The sequence below is a fragment of the Puma concolor genome, unplaced genomic scaffold, assembly GCF_028749965.1.
Source record: "Puma concolor isolate L17-30 unplaced genomic scaffold, mPumCon1.1.hap2 unalloc_scaffold_34, whole genome shotgun sequence".
Classification (NCBI taxonomy): Eukaryota; Metazoa; Chordata; class Mammalia; order Carnivora; family Felidae; genus Puma; species Puma concolor.
Genome location: NW_028240241.1, coordinates 71547 through 91175, shown reverse-complemented (window position 1 = coordinate 91175; position 19629 = coordinate 71547). Strand labels below are relative to the sequence as shown.

Below are 19629 nucleotides of genomic sequence, written 5' to 3'. Positions count from 1 at the left end.
AGTTAAAAAAACACATGGATGAATCTCAAAAGGATTATGCTGAAAGGAACCAATCACAGAAGACTGCATACTGTATGATTTCATTTATTTATTTTTTTTAATGTTCATTTATTTTTGAGAGAGAGAGAGAGATGGAGGGCAAATGGGGAAGGGGTAGAGAGACAGGGAGACACAGAATCCGAAGCAGGCTCCAGGCTCTGAGCTGTCAGGACAGAGTCCGATGCAGGGCTTGAACTCACGAACCGCGAGATCATGACCTGAGCTGAAGTCGGACGCTTAACTGCCCGAGCCACCCAGGTGCCCCTTGTATGATTTCATTTATAAGACACTGTGGAGAAGGCAAAACTATAGGGACAAAAATTAGGTTGGTGGTTGCCAGGGCTGGTGGTGACAAAAGGGGATTGGCTGCAAAGGCACATAGGGGCCTTTTGGGGTGACAGAAATGGTCTACGTCTCAAATGTGGTGGTGCTTACATAACTACACGTTTGTCAAAACTCATCAAACTGTACGCTTAAAAAGAGTAAATTTTATACCTCAATAAATCTGACTTAAGAAAACAATAAAACAAATCTAAATCAACAACTAAGTGAAAATACACATAAGAAAAATCAACTTACAGTGTTTCCAAATTCAAGGGTCATCATGAGGATGCTCTCAACTGTTGTAAGTGACACCTGTGTTGATCCCATGTCTCTGAAGGAGAAAGCCCAAACATGCGTGATTTGAACCCAAGGATAAAAATTCTGTACCTAAAAAGATACTTAACAACATGTGGTTACTTCAATTCTGGCTTCTTTGTCAAGTCAGCTCAAGAGTTTTCTTGCTATGGACAATAATTTCAGAAAACTCCCAATGAAGACATTTTATGTGCATCATCAAATTAATCACCTTGGTGCTCAACAGTACAATCCTTTTTACTCTTATCCTCATTTTCATTCTCAATTGCATCCACCTCTCTTGATTAGTCTTTTTTTCTTTTAATATACACCTTACTCCACTTTCCACTTTGAGATAAATGGTATTTCTACCTACATCTGCAAGTCCCATGTCTCTTATGTGTTCTTCACTACTACGCCTTCCTCTGCAGGCTATCTTGCCCATATACGTTTTTTCTTTGCTAATAATGCTTATTTCAATAACCCAGTTAAAACTTAAATTAGGACTTTTTAACCAAAACGCAAAATACTTAATCTTTTGATGACAACAAAAAAGATCAGAAATCATCTCATGAGCCATGAGATTGTTGCAATACTTACAAATATTTTAATGCTGGCAACTTAAAAAGATAGGAATCTTCAACAGCTGACAGAGGGTTACGGCTGATAATTCTGAAAAATGCAATGGAATTAAAATGATCTGCATTTCCAGTAATGACTACCATGAAAGTTTATGTTCATTTTGGGGGTATGGAACTGGAAGGTTAAAACTAATCATTTTCTGCCTTTGCCTATAAATCACCCTTAGAATCTGTAAAGCACTCTTCCTTTGGGAACTACCCAGCTCTCTGGACGATAAAGTGGAGAACAGAAAGAGAAAAAAAAATTTTTTTTTTTTTTTTTTTTTTTTTTACGTGGACAGCAAAGCAAAGATATGCCAAAGAACTTTTTGGGCTGAAAACCCTAGAAGTGACTATGCTGGTAGGAAGCCCAGGCTCTGTAGGAAATACTGTTTCTAGTGTCCTCTATAATTCTAGGTGCTTTTCCTTTATCTCTAGAAATGTAAAAAATTCCACAGTTTAAAACACCCGGTTAAAGACAAAAATAGGACCAATTCCTCAGTTTGGGGGCTAAAGACAAAGGGATTAATCTAAGAGGAAATGGTGAAAGCTATACCCCCACCATGTGTATTCATTCTCCTATGACAGCCTTTGTTAGGTGGCATATGATCCCATTTCCTTATCCATCTCCTGGACTGCCAGCTCCCTGAGGGCAGGGACCATACTCTATTGTCATTTTTGTCCCTGTGCCTGACAGAGTGCTTGTTATTTACTAGTTACTTAGTGAAGGCTTGTTGAATAAATAACATTTTGTCACTGCTTGACACAAGTTTTTATTCCAAAATGCTGAGTAGATTTTCTTCTCAGTTCTTTACAGCAAAAATAAAGTGAAGGAAACAGGAAGAAAGAAAAGAAAATCTGCCTTTAGGTTGACTCTGCTCAAGAATCATCACTGTACTTTTGCAAAATTATAAGGATAATCATCACAACCGATACTATTGAGCTATAGGGCATCTGTGATCAGCATTTCACATTTAAACCTCACAATAACCTTATGTGATAGACACATCATTACCCCATTTTACAAGTGAGGAAACTGAAGTACAGAGAGGTTGTATAATTTGTCCCAGTTTGTCAAGCCAGTCAAGAAGCAGAGATGGAATCTGAACTCAGTTCTGACTCCAAAGCCTGTATTTAAATTGTATGAAAAAAAGGGGGTTTAAAATAGCCGTTACCTTAAACTTAACTTTGAGAGCATTAAATATAGAAACACTTTGCTGAACTTCATCTCTCCATCTGGGAGAGCTTCTCTAAGAATTACATTTTCTACTTTTATTCCTTTCCTCTAATCATCTCCCATGATTAAGTATTTAATTAGCCTGTGATCATTGAGACTTTAGAGATTTCATTTCTTATTTTTTTATTCTATTTTTTGAGAGAGAGAGTACAAGAGTATGAGTGCAGGAGAGGCAGAGGAAGAGAGAGAGAGAGAATCCCAAGCAGGCTCCATGCCCAGTGCAGAGCCTGACATGGGGCTTGATCCCATGACCGCAAGATCATGACCTGAGCCGAAATCAAGAGTCAGGCAGTTAACTGAGCCACCCAGGTGCCCTGAGACTTTAGAGATTTTAAAGCCCTGTTACAGGTGAATCAGTGAAAATGAGAAAGGAAGGACGTCTGAAAATTCATCCTTCCGTAAAAGCAACAACAACAACAACAACAACAACAACTAGCAAAAATGGTCAAAATCAACTTTCTCAGAACTTTGGAAATTTTAACCAATGGGCTTGCAGCAACCCGGAGAGCATGTATTAAAGAAAAAATTACTAATTTCTATAAGAACAGTGAGCTCTGTTGTTTTAACTTGTCCTCAACCTCTGCTCTCCATCCTGATGATAGCCTTAAAAATTGCCCGCATCCCAGGGGAACAAAATGGAGCTGAAGTTCCTTAAAGCCTCATTCCCAAAGAACAAACTGTCATTGTTTTACCTGTCTAGTGGGGTCCCTAAAAAACTTCACTTGAAAGCCTTGCCCTTGACCTCACTGAGAACTGCACAGTGCTAAAATAGCCTCTTCCCAAGGGGCATTTTTTCGAAAACAATTATAGATAAATGTTTTAATCTGGCAGCTATGTGAGGCAATTGATCACAAGACAAAAAATAGCCTAAACAAAAAGCCTAAAAGGGAAAAGCTGAGAAATGAGATGTCCATAGGGACTTTGAAATGCTCCAACATCTTCCTGGGTAACTAGAAGACCACAAGACATATTCCTGGGAATGTAGAAAAAAAACCTTAGCACTAATAAATGAGTTCAGCAAGGTTACAGGACACAAGATCGATATGTAAAAATTAGCTTTATTTCTATACATCAGCAATGACTATTCCAAAGATGAAATTAAGAAAACAATTCCATGTATAACAGTACTCAAAAGAATAAAATACTTAGGAAAACATTTAACCAAAGAAGTGCAAGAATCACACTAAAAACCACAAAACGTTGTTGAAAGAAATTAAAGAAGATTGAAATAAATGTAAAGATATGCCATGTTCACGGATCAGAGGAAAATATTGTTAAAATGGCACTATACCCCAGATTGAACTGTGGTTTCAGTATAATCCCTATCAAAACCCCAACTGACTTCTTTCCAAATATTGGCAAGCTAATTCTAAAATCTGTATGTCAATTCAAGGGACCGAGAATAGCCCAAAATGATCTTTAAAAAAAAAAAAAGTTTATCTATTCATTTTGAGAGACAGCGAGCATACACACCCGTGCAGAAGAGCAAACATGAGCGAGTGTGAGTGGGGAAAAGTGTGAGCAGGGGAGGGGCAGAGGGAGAAAGAGAGGGAGCATCCCAAGCAGGCTCCATGCTGTCAGTGCAGATGGCAACACGGGGTTCCATCTCACAAACCGTGAGGTCATGACCTGAGCTGAAATCAAGAGCCGGCCACTTAACCAACTGAGCTACCCAGGGGCTCCAAAACGATTTTGACAAAGAACAACCAAATGGGGAGACTCACACGCCCTGGTTTCAAAACCTACTTCAAAACTACAGTAATCACGGTGTGGTACTGGCATAAGAACAGACATGTAAGCTGATGGAACAGAACTGACAGTCCAGGAATAAATCCTCACATTTATGGCCCACTGATTTTCAACAAGGGTGCCAACACCATTCAATGTGGGAAGACTAGTGTTTTCAAATGATGCTGGGACAACCGTATATCCCCATACAAAATAATGGAGTTGGATTCCTACACTTCACACCATATATAAATATTAACTCAAAATGAGTCAAAGACCTAAATGGAAGAGCTCAAGCTATAAAACTCTCAGGAGAGAAATCTTTATGACCTTGGATTTAGGCAACAGTTTCTTAGACATGACACAAAAAGCACAACAAACCAAAGGAAAAATAGGTAAGCTGGACTTTATTTAAAAATAAAAAAACAACCCAAAACTATCATATGTCTGATACAAGTCTAGTATCCAGAATATCCAGAATATATAAAGAACTCTTAAAACTCAGGAAAAAGACAAATAATCTAATGTTTAAATGGGTAAAGGATTTGAAGAGACATTTCGCCAAAGAAAATACATGAATGGCCAATAAGCACATGAAAAGATGCTCAATGTCTTAGGTCATTAGGGAAATAGAAATCAAAGCTACAATGAGATACTACTCTACACTCACTAAGATGGCTATGATCGAACAGAGAGACAATGATAAGTGGTAGCAAGATTTGGGGAAACCAGAATCTTCATACATTGGTGGGAATGTAAGATGGTGCAGTCACTGTGGAAAACAGTTTGGCAGTTCCTCAAAAGGGTTAAATATAGAGTTACTACATGACCCAGCAATTCCACTCTTAGGTACGTACCCAAGAGAATTAAAAACATATGACCACACAAAAACTTGCACATGAATACTCATAGCAGCATTATTCATAAGAGCCAAAAAGTCAAAATAATCCAAATGTCCAATAACTCATGAATGGATGAACAAAATGTGATTGGAGCACCTGGGTGGCTCAGTCGGTTAAGCATCTGACTTTGGCTCAGGTCGTCATCTCACAGTTCATGAGTTCGAGCTCTACATCAGGCTCTGTGGTTTTGGATCCTCTGTCCCCCTCTCCCTCTGCCCCTTCCCCGCTTGTGTGGGCGCTCTCTTTCAAAAATAAATAAACATTAAAAAAAAGAATGAAGTACTGAAACATGCTACAACCGGATAAATCTTGAAGCCAACAAGCTATGTGAAAGAAACTAGACACACATTTCGATGAAATGTCCAGAATAGGCAAATCCATAGGGGCAGAAGGTAAATTAGTTGTTGCCAGGGGCCTGGGGGGAGGGGAGAATGGGGAGTAAAGGCTGATGGGTATGGTATTTCTTTTGAGGGGGGTGATGACAATGTTCTGGAATTAGCAGTGATTACTGTCTATCAAAGTATACCATTGCACTATATACTTTATAACGTTGCATATTCTATTATGCATATTCTATATCTCAATTTGAAAAAAAAAAAAAAAAAAGAACCACGTTGTGATAAATAGAGAACCAGTTGCCAGAAGATAAACATGTTAGTAGGTGGAGAAAAGGGGAGCGAAGATTCAAACTCTTCCACAACGGAGGTCAGAGGGAGTTAGCGGTGCGGCTGGGAGCCATGCGTTTTTGTTCCTGCCTTGGAAACTCCCCTATTCTTCCTATTCCAGCCCATTCTTCTACGTTTTTTCAGGCCCATTAACATGTCGGGTTTGTGTAACACTAGTTAATATCCAGTCAGACAATGTTATGAAGAGAAAGAACGTGAGTGTCATATGTCTGGTTAAACACAGTTCCTCAACCTTGAGGCTCTGAATGTCCTTTGGCTTTGAAACAATAACAATGGCATTCATACCTACAAGCTTACTGGTGGGCTCTGTGCAAGTAAGCTCTTCCACGTGTGTGTCTTCCCCTGCCCACTGCTCCCCCCCCCCCCCCACCCCGCGCCCACCCCCGGCTCCCTATTAAGAAAGACTATGAAGAGTTATGCAGCCAAAACAATTTAGTAGTTCGTTATCCTTCCCCCCAACTATCTCAGTGCTCTACCCCCACTGTCCCCCCCTCTTTCCTGGTAGCTCACCCATGGCCTTATACCCATTGGCTCAGTGCTTCCTCTTACCCAGGCAGCCCTCCTGCTGAGATGAATGCCCCGTGTTTATCTGTAGTGAAAACAAAATACAGGCCACTCCAAATTATCCTATTTCCTCCTGTCTTTAGTGCCGCCTTTTCTTCATGGAGCTATTGTGCCTGAGCCAAGGGGAGAATGAGAACTGACCCGACAGGTTACCTCTGCTGGACCGACAGCAATTGTTTTTCCACAGACTGCGATACGAACGAACGGTGGACATTGCACTAGAGATCATCTCCATTTCCGTTCAATTCCCTCATCTTACAGATAAAAGGTGTGCTGACTCAGTCTATTGGCTTTTGGATATTCGTGGGCTTATCTTTATGGGAGTCAAACATAACAACAGTTATCCTCAAAGACTGTCTCATAATCAAAGTTGAAGAAATACTGTTCTAGATATTCTTTTGTTTTTTAAAAAACTGTATCTTATTTGAAGAGGAAAACTCAAGTATTTTTGCAAAAGCTTTCTGTTGCAGAGCAACGGGACAGACTAAAGGTAGCTCACAAAATAAGGGAACATTTCTTACGTGTTATTTTTTTTTTCTCCAAATTCTTCTACAGAGGTCCAGACAGATGGGCTACGTTTCCTTTCTATTAACTGAGGAGACAGAGAAGACTTGAGGACTGAAGCTTGTCACCACTGTCCTGAATGTACTGAAATCCTAACAGCTTTAGCTGAAAAAATGTCCAAAGCAGGCAGTGAAAATAAATTTCAAATAGGACAAACTCCAAACTCTCTACGCTGGAATCCCAAGGCATGGAGGGAAAACTGGCTCGTTGGAGGAAAGCAGTTGAAGAGATAAGTGGAGTGATCTAGACCCTATTCCAGTCTGTTTGAAGTACCTGGGGATAGAATAACCCCTTTCCTTTATTCATCTACATAGGTCCATGAGCCATGAGAACGTGACTCCCCATGGGAAGCTCCTCAATGCAAGACATCTAAGGGCATCACGTAAATCCTTTCTCAGGGGTTGGGCGGGGGGAGGGGCGAAGCCTAAAGAATCTGAAATGGTGAGCCTATGTTTTAATTAAAGTTCTGAGAATAGCCTTGAAGAGGAGTTTCTGGCAGTGAGGACCAGCCCAAGAAGCAAGGGCCCTGGAATCAGGCAGACCTAGGTCTGAATTCTGGCTGTCACTTCCTGGTGAAGGGACTTAAGTAACGAACGTCTCCGAGTCCTTTTAGCAGCATTTACCTCATAAGGCAACTTGAGGATTAAAGGAAAGAGCATGTGCAAAGCACCTAGCATAAGGCTGGGCACAGAGTGGGTGCCTAGCAGTGACGATGTGATAGTTGCACCAGGCGGTGAGCAGGAAGCCTGGGGATGCCCATAGGTGGCATGGCCAGGAACTCCAGAAGCATAGGGAAAAGGAGCTCCCTGCTCGAAAGGTCCTATTCCAGTGAGAAGCTGACTCCAAGGGACGACGCCCAAAAGGCCAGTTGTCATTCAGGTCCTACCTAGTGCCAGGGAATGCGGAATTGTATTACTCGCGAAGCTTCTGAAGTGGTTCTGTCACTTATTGACAGTGTGAACCTAGGCAAGTCACCCGATGTCTCTGAGTTTCAACTTCCTCATCCCCAAAATGAGGATAATACTACCTGTGTCACAAGAGTTGCTGGAAAGACGAAAATGAAGTGCCGTGTGAGGGGCCACGTCCGGAGCACTTCCCACGTGCCAGGCTCTATTCTAAGAGTTTAAGACACATTGTCTTACTTGCAGCACAAGCGAAAGGTCTTAGCATAGTGCCGGAGCGCAGTAAATACCTAATAGAGGTCGGTATTAAAGAAATGATATGGGGCGGAGGAGCAACTACCATGCTTCCCAGAGAAAGAAGATGCCTTGGTATATACGTGGGAAGACTCAGATGCAGCTGGGAGAAGAAAAGTAATAGTTGGGTATGACTATGGCAAAGCTTTTGAACTACCAATAAAAGTTACCCTAAATCACCCCAAAAGGACAGCCCTGAGTTGTTATCTTCATCCTTAACGTTTATGCCTTTCTGAATCTGAGAAGAAGCTGCCAGGATTTCCAGTACATACCAAAAAGCGATGACAATATCCTGAAGTGTGTCAACTTTTGTGGGCACACAGCTGTCTAAAAGGAAGCAGATGCCGGTTGACTGGGGGAGCGTTAGGGCGTGTCTGTGACTGGGGCTCGAGTTTGCCTTCAGAGGGTGGCCACACCTACCTCAATGATATTCTCAACAATAATTCAACAGGGGTAAGGCTTAGATTTTCCTTATTCTCCCTTAGAGCTTATGTTCTTGGCACAATACGGATGCGCCACAGACGAGCCAGCATGTGAATGTGCTCTATCCCGATAAGGTACAGCCTTTCTACATCGTAGAGTCCTTCAGCTTCTAAAATCATGGAGCTCGTACTGTTAGAACCAATGAAGTGAATTTTTTAAAATAAGCCACCAGTCTGGACCTGTGTAGGTGAATGAAGGAGAAGCACTTTAAAGTCAGGAAAAAAAAAAAAAACTATACTTAACATTTAGGATTATCAACCACTGTTGGTTTTCCATAATATATTTCATTCCTGATTTCATCTGAAAGAAACAGGATTATTACTACCATTCAAAAAGTGGTACCTTATTAATAAACTCTTGGCATGGCTTTGAGGTGGATTTCAGATTCAAAATAGACTTTACCACACCGCTAACGTGTTCACTCAGTGTTTATCAATAACTTAAGAGGCTTCATTCAAAAAACTTACTGAGATATAATTACCTGAAACCCAGGGGTGAATCAAGGCCTTGTAGGGTCTGAACCTCATCTACTTTGGGAAATCCTGCCTCATCAAAACATGCAAAATTATGCGTACAGGAATTGCGAGGGTCCCTCCCAAGACTTTGGAAGGGGCCTATGTAAGTGAGGAGACCTGAAGTTTAAGCTTCAGTCAGTTCAAGATAAATCCACCTCAGCTGGGGCCCAAAAGGTTTACAAACTTATTTAATGCTGGAGAAAATACTGTTTCAACTTATAAACACCCCAGTAATAAGTCACATAGGTAATAACGTGACTGAATTCACGGGATGGCATCTCCCCTGCGCACGCTCTCTTTCTCTCAGAATAAATAAATAAACGTTAAAAAGAAAAAAGAAAAGAAAAGTTTGGCCCCAAACAAGGAGCCCAACCTCCAATACACACTTACTGTACTGTGATAATGTTTTGGAAGTTAACTGTGAATTCGTTTTAGTAGTACAGCTCTATTCAAACCACATTGAAAGGGCGGGCCTACACCGGCCGACTCCATCTTGTTCTGTGTCCTTCACCTTGACCACACCTCCTCCCCTTGAGTAACCCCCCCCCAACTGCCTAACAGGACTCTTCCCCAGGACCCTTCCCCAGCCAATCAGCTGAGGCCGCAGCCATTACCTCACCAACTGCCACTAGGCACCAGTAAAACCTTTGTCCTTTTGAAACTGGCTCTCTCTCCCGGGTATCTCACAGCTTCGACAGTGCAGGTAGGGGATTGAGCTCGAGCTAGCTCCAATAAAGGCTCTTTTGCTTTTACACCGGACTCGGCTCCCTGGCGGTATTTGGGGATCACGAATTCTGGGCATAACACACATGGCATGAGTATTAATTTATTCTCAATACCAGCTAGCTCTGGTTCTTTAATTACCTTTCTCTGTCATGTAAGATTGATGAGGGAGCATGGGGCAAGTTGAGGGCAAAATACAAATTAGCACATGCCCCCGCCCCAGGTGGGATATGTGTCATTCTGGCTGCTGGAGGACAAAGGAAAGGAAAGAAAACAAATGGTTAACTGATAGAGATCTCAGTGGGGCAAGACAGGGGTTTCCATCAGTTTACAAATATCTTAGTAAATTACAAGAAAAAGGCCATCTTTTTCTCCTTTTTCCAGTATGAAAGATTCTTGGGGACAGTCCCTGTATATTCTTTGTACCCCCGGTACTTAGTACATTGTCGACATAGAGTGCGCGTGGCACGGATTGTTTTTCAATGAATTCATTCATTGTTATCAACGGATTCCACCCTATTTTGTCCTGTATTGCCTACATAACTATGAAATTCAGATTCTTAGAAGAGACTCTTGGTGTTATAAGATGCTTAGTAGAGGTGGTGACTTTTAAGACATTATATTGACACCACTAAAACCTCTTGGTGGAGAAACTCAATGAGCCCGTTCTCTGGCATGCTGGCAAAACAAAAAACTGACCCTCAGTATTCTTTCCCCAAGTTAGGCATCAGCAAATTAATGAGAGAGGAGGCCCCTGCTCTTGGGCACCCGCAGGAACTTACTCCAGCTCCAGACACACCGTAAACACTTTCATCTAACGGAAGATAAGCTGTGAAATCGGATTTCTGAACCACAAGACAGTGAGCCAGTCTTTTCCAGCGTCTGCTTTAGTGGAGGGTCTTCAACCTTGAGTCTCAACATCCCCCTCAGGCCACTGAACATGCCCAGTATGATTTGCTTTTTGACAGAGAAATCACAGAATGTCCCGGCTGAAAGGGAGTCACACACTTCTTAACTGAAGAGTGGTCAGGAAAGAAAGCACATGGAGAGCAGTGCCCTGTGGCAGGTGTTCAGGAGTTCTTGCTGCTTTCCTGATGGCTGAGGAAGCACCCACACCTTTTGCTGCCTGGAGAACTCTGTGCTAAACTTAGTTCTTCGCAGTTCTCTTTTGCACAGGAAACTTGCACGTGAGCCAGAATCAAAGTTAAATTCAGAAGTGGATTTCAAGGACCACGCACACCTTGGGGAAGCATCACTGTCACGAATTCCCATGATAATACTGACTTGGGTGTTACTTGCTTGGGGCCTTCACTGCCCACACAAAGCTGGGTACGAGGGAGGGCAGAGAGTGCCATTTAGGAGTTAAGACAAGTCTCTTGGCCTCTTTGTACCTTAGTTTCCTCATTTGAAAAAAAAAATGGATTTTAAGACCTACTTTCCAGAATTCATACTGGGTTTATTAACACACACCTAACCAATCACTGTATGATATTTTTACATGTAGTTTTTTTTGGTTTTTTTTTTTACATGTATTCATTTTCTGTTTCACTTACAGCTTGTGTAAAAACTGCATTCCATGCCAGGCCTGAAATGTTCCAAAGTTCAGTTTGGTGAGTAAATTGCAACCAAGATTTCTACACACACCAAAAAAAAAAAAAAAAAAAAAAAAAAAAACCAAAACAAAACAAAACAACAACAAAAAAAAACAAGACACAAACGAAGAAGAAAAACAAGATATTTTCAGAATATTTATCCTTTGGCAGTGATTCTAATTTATAGATAACGAAACATAACCACAATACAATCTCCATACACTAAAGAAATCTCACTATGAAAGATGCTTGCCTTTTAAAAAAAATATTTGCATGAAAGATTTATACTTTCATGTTTATACATGTGGTGCATTAGATACAAATCAGTAAATGCTCAATAAATACTTGTGTTAAGTAAGTATTTTTTTCTAGAGAAGTAAGTTTATTTCTCTAGAAAAATGTTTCACAACTTTAGCACTGTTGAGATTTATGGTTGGATAATCTTTGTTATGGGGGGGGGGTGCTGCCCTGTGAACTGTAGGGTGTGACAGCAGCCCTGGCCTCCACCCACTAGATGCCAGCAGCACATCTACAGTCTGACAATCAAAAATGTCTCTAGACACTACCAAGTGTCACCTGGACGCAAAAGCACCCTGGCAGAGAACTGCTGCTCTAGAACGATTCACTCTGATCTCTATAATAACTCTCACACCAAACTTTGCCACAGACAAAAAAGATTTGCTACATAATTTTAGTAGCTTTCAACTAATAAAGTTTCATTCATTCAAAATGAATAACAAAGAGGTTTACAATTAAGTTTAATAAAAATTCCAAATACAATGAAATTATATTTGTAACTTACATAAACTGCAAAAAAGGTAGGGATTCAAATATACGTCTTTCAATAGATTGTATTTTATTGCAGGATAAATCTCTAGGAAAAGGAAAAGGAAAATATTGCCTCAATTAGCTCTAAGCTATCTAATTAGTAGGATGATAGTATTGAATAAGTAGCTTTTGGCTAAACTCTGAGTATTAGGAATTGTTATTTGAACCTTCCAGAGCCCCTAACCCTGCCCTCACCTTTCTTAAGAGTCTCACCTTTGTGATCTTCATACATAAAACATACAACTATAGATCTTGATAGATCTTGGAAGTAATCTTTCCTGAGAGCAGAAGAACTGATTAAATGACTTTTTGTGGCCTCATCAATTTCTAAATTATGAGCTCAAAGTTGTGATCTCCACATATAATTTCTAATATTAAAAGGGATATTCTCACATTAGCACACCTTCCTGGTTTCGTTGTATTTCTCGACACCAAGTCAATACCAGAAGAGATAAAAGATACCTTTTCATTTAACTTGAAAAGAAGTTACTCCTCTAATCAATACCTAACTTTGAACGAACTCAGAATTATATTATCATATTAATAGAAATTTATTTTTGGTTGTACATTGCCTAAACGCTCTATGAATTTATCAACTGCTTCAGTTGCAAGTGGGGCCAACAAAAAAAACAACATGGTACTGGATTTTTATTTGGAAACACCCATTCTTGATTATAGTTGACCCTCTTATTTCCATTGACTTCAGCCGAGTCCCTCACTTTCCACCTACATGGGTACCACCATCTTCTGATTGGCATTGTCATCTCTGGTCTCTCCCATTCTAATCTATACTGCACACAGTCACCAGATTAATTCTCCAGGAGTGGTTCTCAAATATCAGAGTCACTTGGGAACTTACTCAAGATGCAAATTCTCAGCTCTACTCTGGACTGAGTGAATCAGGAACTGTGGAGGTGGAACCTGTGTTCTGACAAGGCCTCCAAGTGACCCTGGTGCAGTCTAAAGTTTGTCCTAGAGCACTGCTGTGATAACACGGTAGCTTGGCATATTATCCAAGGCCTTCAAAATCCTAAATCTGGCTCTAGTTTCCTACTCTACAGATACCAAAGAAATTTCTCCTGCATTTTGCCTTTCACTCACTCTATTTTGCAAGCATATTCTTCCCAAGATGTCTATCCGATGACACGTCATAGCCATTCAAGGTTCTGTTCAAACAGCATTTCTCTAGTAACTTCCCTGATCCAACTTGAAGTCTTCCCCCCTCTTCTATGTTCCAAAAACAACTTATACTTCTCATTGCCCAAATCCATTTCTTCCCCTCCCCCTCTCCTCCTCCTCCTTCTTCTCCTTCTTTGAATTTTTTAAAGTAGACTCCACGCCCAACCTGGGGCTTGAACTCACGACCCTGAGATCAAGAGTCGCATGCTCTACTGTCTCAGCCGGTCAGGTGCCCCAATTTCTTCTCAATATAGTTATTCTGGCATTCCATTTCCTCTGGGCATAAACTCCATGAAAGTATGGACTAGTCTTGCTCATCTGCGTTGTCTACTGTGTTTAAAACTGATGCATGGACAAAGAACAAACTCAAATATTTATAAAATAAATTAACAGCTGGGTAGTGAGTAGAAGGAGCAAAATGACTGAAAAGAAATGTGGTTTTATGACTTTGTGGCTCCCGCTTCTGCACTCTGTCAGTGCTTCATCATCCATTTAGTGCTTATGCGTTATGGTTTAAGCTTCTGTTTATTTTCCCTGTGAAATCATGAGTTCCTACAAGGGTGGGAAGCCTGTCTTAACCATCTGCGTGCCTATGGTACTGGGCATAGGGCCCGTCACATTCTTTTTTAGGTTTTGATTCACATTTTTTTTGAATGAAGGAATGAATGAGAACACTTCACCTAACATGAAAGAATTGGCTTACAAAGTACCTCATAGTAGAAATAATGAAAGGCCCAATCCATTGCGCAGTTTGTCTCTTTTGTTTTCCTCCAAACTGTGTTTGTAACGTTTGGAGCCCAGATGGCAGAGGTAGCCAAGAAGACCAATACAAAGTGGTTGTCCCCTAAGACTTGGAACGTTTGATAATTTGAAGGACTATTTTTAGTGTCATATGAGATTCTTTTTACTCACTACCCTTAAGCCTTCCACATTTGCAAGAAGAATCTATTTTCTAAAGCACATCATTAATAAGGATTAATGAGGGGCGCCCGGATGGCTTAGTCGATTGAGCATCTGACTTCGTTTGGTTCAGGTCATGATCTCACTGCTCATGAATTCGAGCCCCGCATCGGGTTCTGGGCCAACAGCTCAGAGACTGAAGCCCGCTTCGGATTCTGTGTCTCCCTCTCTCTCTGTGCCTACCCTGCTCATACTCTGTCTCTCTCTCTCTCTCTCAAAAATAAATAAACATTAAAAATTTTTTAAAAAAAGGATTAATGAAATACACAGCTTTGGATGGCATGGGCAAAGAATAAACACTGAACCTCCATAGCAAAGAACATTAGTATCTCTGTATGTCTAATGTACAGAGATCTATGCAAACATTTCTTCCTTGACAATGAGGCTGGAGAGATGTTTATTCTGTAATTAGCGAAGTTAGAGGCATTTCTGATGTTCGTTTAGTGTAAACATTTCTAACTATACCACTTAACCATCATTATATTTTTAAAGAGTTCATTTTTTTTAAGTAATATCTATACCTAACATGGGGCTCTAACCTACAACCTCGAGATCAAGAGTTGCAGACTCTAATGACTGAGACAGCCACGTGCCGTTTAGCCATCATTTTTTTAATGTTTATTTATTTTTGAGAGAGACAGAGACAGAGCATGAGTGGGGGAGGGGCAGAGAGAGAGGGAGACAGAATCTGAAACCGGCTCCGGCCTCTGAGCTATCAGCACAGAGCCCGACACGGGACTCGAACCCACAAACTGTGAGATCACGACCTGAGTCAAAGTCAGACGCCCAACCAACTGAGCCACCCAGGAGCCCCAACCCCTTAACCATCATTTTAAACATCTATTTTTATGGTGGCATAAGCATTTCCACACTGATCACAGGAATCTGCTCCTGAAGCCAAGAGCACACTGTATGTTAGCTAACTTAACAATAAATTACATAAAAAATAATAATAAAAAAATAAACTAATAAAATTTCCCACACTGAAATCCCTAATCTGTTCTCTTGATAATTTAATATGTACTTGGTAATACTGCTTACATAATTCACCTGCTTAAATATTTCATATTTAAATATTTCATTTAGATTAAATTATTTAAAAATTCTGGGTTAATGGCATTCAAATTAATGTAAGTGTTCTATATTTTCTTGTCTTGTAGGTGACAATTTGAGGTTAACTTCAATTCCTCTCATTTCACCAAGCCAACTTTTTCAAACCTTTTCTGTAAAGGCCACACAGTAAATATTTTAGGCTTTGCAGGCCATATATGGTCTCTGTCACATATTCTGTTTCTTTCTCTTCTTTTCTCTTTTACAGCCTTTTAAGAACATGAAAATCATTCTGAACTCATAGGTTGTATCAAGACAGACCATACACAGGATTTGATCCATGGGCCATAAATAATAAATATAAATAAAGGCAGATGGTATATGAACACTTACATAACAAGGTTCATATGGGTGTCCATAATTGCTCAGACCTCATTACCCCTTTTCCTCTACAACTGAAGGGCTTTTTCCTAGATCTTGTCTATAAAATTAAAAAGTTGAGGGGCGCCTGGGTGGCGCAGTCGGTTAAGCGTCCGACTTCAGCCAGGTCACGATCTCGCGGTCCGTGAGTTCGAGCCCCGCGTCAGGCTCTGGGCTGATGGCTCGGAGCCTGGAGCCTGTTTCGGATTCTGTGTCTCCCTCTCTCTCTGCCCCTCCCCCGTTCATGCTCTGTCTCTCTCTGTCCCAAAAATAAATAAACATTGAAAAAAAAATTTAAAATTAAAAAGTTGAAAATGCATAGGAGGTATTTAATGCTAGAGATGGGCTGGGTCCCCACAGACTTACAGAGTTATAGAATTTAATAGAGAGAATTATAGAATTCTACTGTTAGAAGAAATTGTTGCAATTATCTAACTTGAACCCTGTATTTTTTAATAAATAATATAACTAAAAACTCATAATAAATGATGAACTGATTAACTTACAAATACTGGAGGGATAGCAGGTCTTCAAATGTGTCTTTATGTAATTCGGTCAGATAATTTTCACTGAGAATTCTGCAAAATGAAAAGGTCATTTCTGTATCAAAATGCAAAATAACTACAACAATTTGCTACACAGGACCGCTAGATGTGAGAGAAACCTGGGTAATGGTGCCACCAAATACACTAATTCTTATTTAATGTAGGGATGGCGACCTCTGCTGTTTGATTCATATCTTTTCTTCTCACATACTCCTTTCCCTCTCTCTCTCTCTCTCTCTCTCTCACACACACACACACACACACACCCCTATCCACTCTTCACACCAAAATGTACATTTAATGCCTACTCTCTGGATCACAAAATCTCTGTTAGAACCCAGCCCTGAGTGGCAAAAACATGGACAGAACTGCCACTTCCTCCTCTCTTTTCCCAAATTTTATTGTGGAAGCCCTATTTATAACCATATCAGTGCTACGAGTAAAGCCATCTAATTTTTTTCCCCAACCAAAAAGTATCTGTGAGAACTAAAAATGTGCATAAAATGCACATAACATAAATGCTCAGTTTAATAAGTATGGAGTAAATACCCGTGTAACACTATTTGTTCATTCTACTGTTGGTGGATACTAGATTTTTCTAATTTTTAGTTATTATAAACAGTGCTGCTTTGAACATTTTTCTGTTTATATCCTAGTACACATTTGCCTAAGTTTCTCCAGGATTTAACAGGGGTACAAAATTGCCTTCCTAAGAGGTTGTGCTATTTCAAGCTGGCAGATTGAAACATGCCAAGTCTCTACCAAACTCCAAACTCCACCAAAGTCCCTAAGAATGATTAGAAAAGATACAATTAGAAAATCCACAACCTTAGCTCAAAGCCAAGGGAGTAGCTCTATAAACACTCCCCACCAGAAATGCCTTGGAGCCACCTACAGGGTGATTAGCTGGGATACTGCAGTAGGACCAAGGACAGCACATCAACCCCACATCCTTCCTCCTGGGATCTGGCAGCAAAGGGTGTTTTCTTCCAGGCAGGAGCCATTGGTGTTAGAAGGGGGCAGGGTCCCAGAACCCTGGAGGAAGGGTCTACACTCTGACTAGCCATTAGAAGTCACCTCCCACCTCTTCTTTAACTCTCAGGGGGACCTGTCACCAATAACAAGCCCCGTGGTTCATTTCACCTCTTCCTTAGGACCAGAAAACAGAAGCAAGTCAAATCTCAACTACAAAGATAAATTGCACTCAGGAATGACCATGTGGAGTGAGAAAGCCAATTCCATTCAGGACAGAAAATAAAAAACAAATATAACAGCTTATAGTCAATGACACAGTTAACAGAGAAAACACAAAAGGATTTGAGAATACCAACATTAATGGGGCACCTGCGTGGCTCAGTCGGTTAAGCATCCGACTTCGGCTCAGGTTGCAGTCCATGGGCTCAAGCCCTGCACTGGGCTCTGGGCTGAAGCTCAGAGCCTGGAGCCTGCTTCAGATTCTGTGTCTCCCTCTCTCTCTGCCCCTCCCCAACTTGCACTCTGTCTCTCACTCTCTCTCTCTCTCAAAAATAAACACTATAAAAAATTTGGAATAGCATCATTAATATATCCTCAGATAGAGGTAAACAGTACATCTAATAAAAAGAACCAACTCAAGATTATATGAATGAAAAGTATTATCATTAGTAAAAAACTCAGTCTATGAGCAGCAGAAATGGTCGTTGAATAAATTAGAAAACTTGAGGGGCGCCTGGGTGGCTCAGTCGGTCAAGCGGCCGACTTCAGCTTAGGTCATGATCTCGCGGCCCGTGAGTTCGAGCCCCGCGTCAGGCTCTGGGCTGATGGCTCAGAGCCTGGAGCCTGCTTCCAATTCTGTGTCTCCCTCTCTCTCTGCCCCTCCCCCATTCATGCTCTGTCTCTCTCTGTCTCAAAAAGAAAAATAAAACGTTAAAAAAATTAAAAAAAAATAAATTAGAAAACTTGAGAGATCTGGCCACTGATTTCTTACCAATACTTGAAATTATATGTATTTATTATATTTACATATTTGTTTTTATATTATATATTTGTAAACCCCTTGACAAGTGGGATATTTGGTCAGTTTTGTTCTTGAGCTTATATCAATGGCATGTAAAACAGTTCCTGGGACATAGGAGATGCTCCATAAATATTTGTTGAATGAATTCAGAAAGTGACAGGTATCAATTTGCAAATATACTACTTTTAATTAAAACAAATCATTCATTTATCATCATTTATGAGAATAAGTACAACTTCACAGGAAAACACATGTCTTTCTCCACCTCCACCCCAATTTGTGACTCAATATTTTGAGACAAGAACCTTTTGAGAATTTCATAAAAGCTATGGAATGGACCCTTTCCCTAGAAAACTGCACTTTCTTGAATACGTGCAAAGGTGTGCATGCAATTTCAATTTGCAGACCATCCCTTTAGGGCTCACGTCCGTGAATAGAATGGACTGAATTTGTGGGTGCCAAACTTGGATGGAAAATAAAATCACATCTCTATTTTCACAAACCTCTAACTAGAATTAGCATTTCCTTCCATTATGAATGTAGGCAACAAACCACAGATTAGTATAGTTAATTTGGTCCCCAGCAGAAATCAGATATTTTCATATCACATATTTGGCGTGGATATCTCAAAATATCATTTATTTTCATCAGTACCTTGAAGTTATAATAGTTAGTAGGCCTACCATTATATTTTGTTATTTAATATTCTAACAGAAGCAGATTTATTGCTATATCACTAATCTTTTTAAAAAATTTTTGAAAACTCTATTTCCACATAATTTCCTTTTCCTATATATTTTAACTTATTATACATTTGAAAACATTATCTCAAGAACATAAGCTTCTGCAGATCATCAACCGATATATAGAAGGGTGCCTGGGTGGCTCAGTCTGTTAAGTGTCCAACTTCAGCTCAGGTCATGATCTCACGGTTCGTGGGTTCGAGCCCCACATTGGGCTCTCTGCTGACAGATCAGAGCCTGGAGCCTGCTTCCAATTCTGTGTCTCCCTCTCTTTCTGCCCCTCCCCTGTTCATGCTCTGTCTCTCAGCAATAAATAAATGTTAAAAAAAAATTTTTTTTTAAAAATTGATATATAGAAAAAAAGGTTAAAAATCCTGCCCCAGGGGACTATTGACCCATAGTTAAAAACTTCTGTCTTACAAGGCATAACCCTCAAGCTGA

The 19629-nt window shown here is 40.3% G+C and overlaps 1 protein-coding gene and 1 long non-coding RNA gene across 3 annotated transcripts in view; one reads left to right on the top strand and one right to left on the bottom strand.

Annotated features, from left to right (window-relative positions):
* LOC147571264 (leucine-rich repeat-containing protein 37A2-like) overlaps positions 1–19629 on the bottom strand; it is a 51315-nt gene that overhangs the window by 16771 nt on the left and 14915 nt on the right. The window lies entirely within an intron of this gene.
* LOC147571265 (uncharacterized) lies at positions 6327–6991 on the top strand. The gene is made up of 2 exons (XR_015247555.1): positions 6327–6662; positions 6950–6991. It is a non-coding gene; the product is annotated as an uncharacterized LOC147571265 (long non-coding RNA).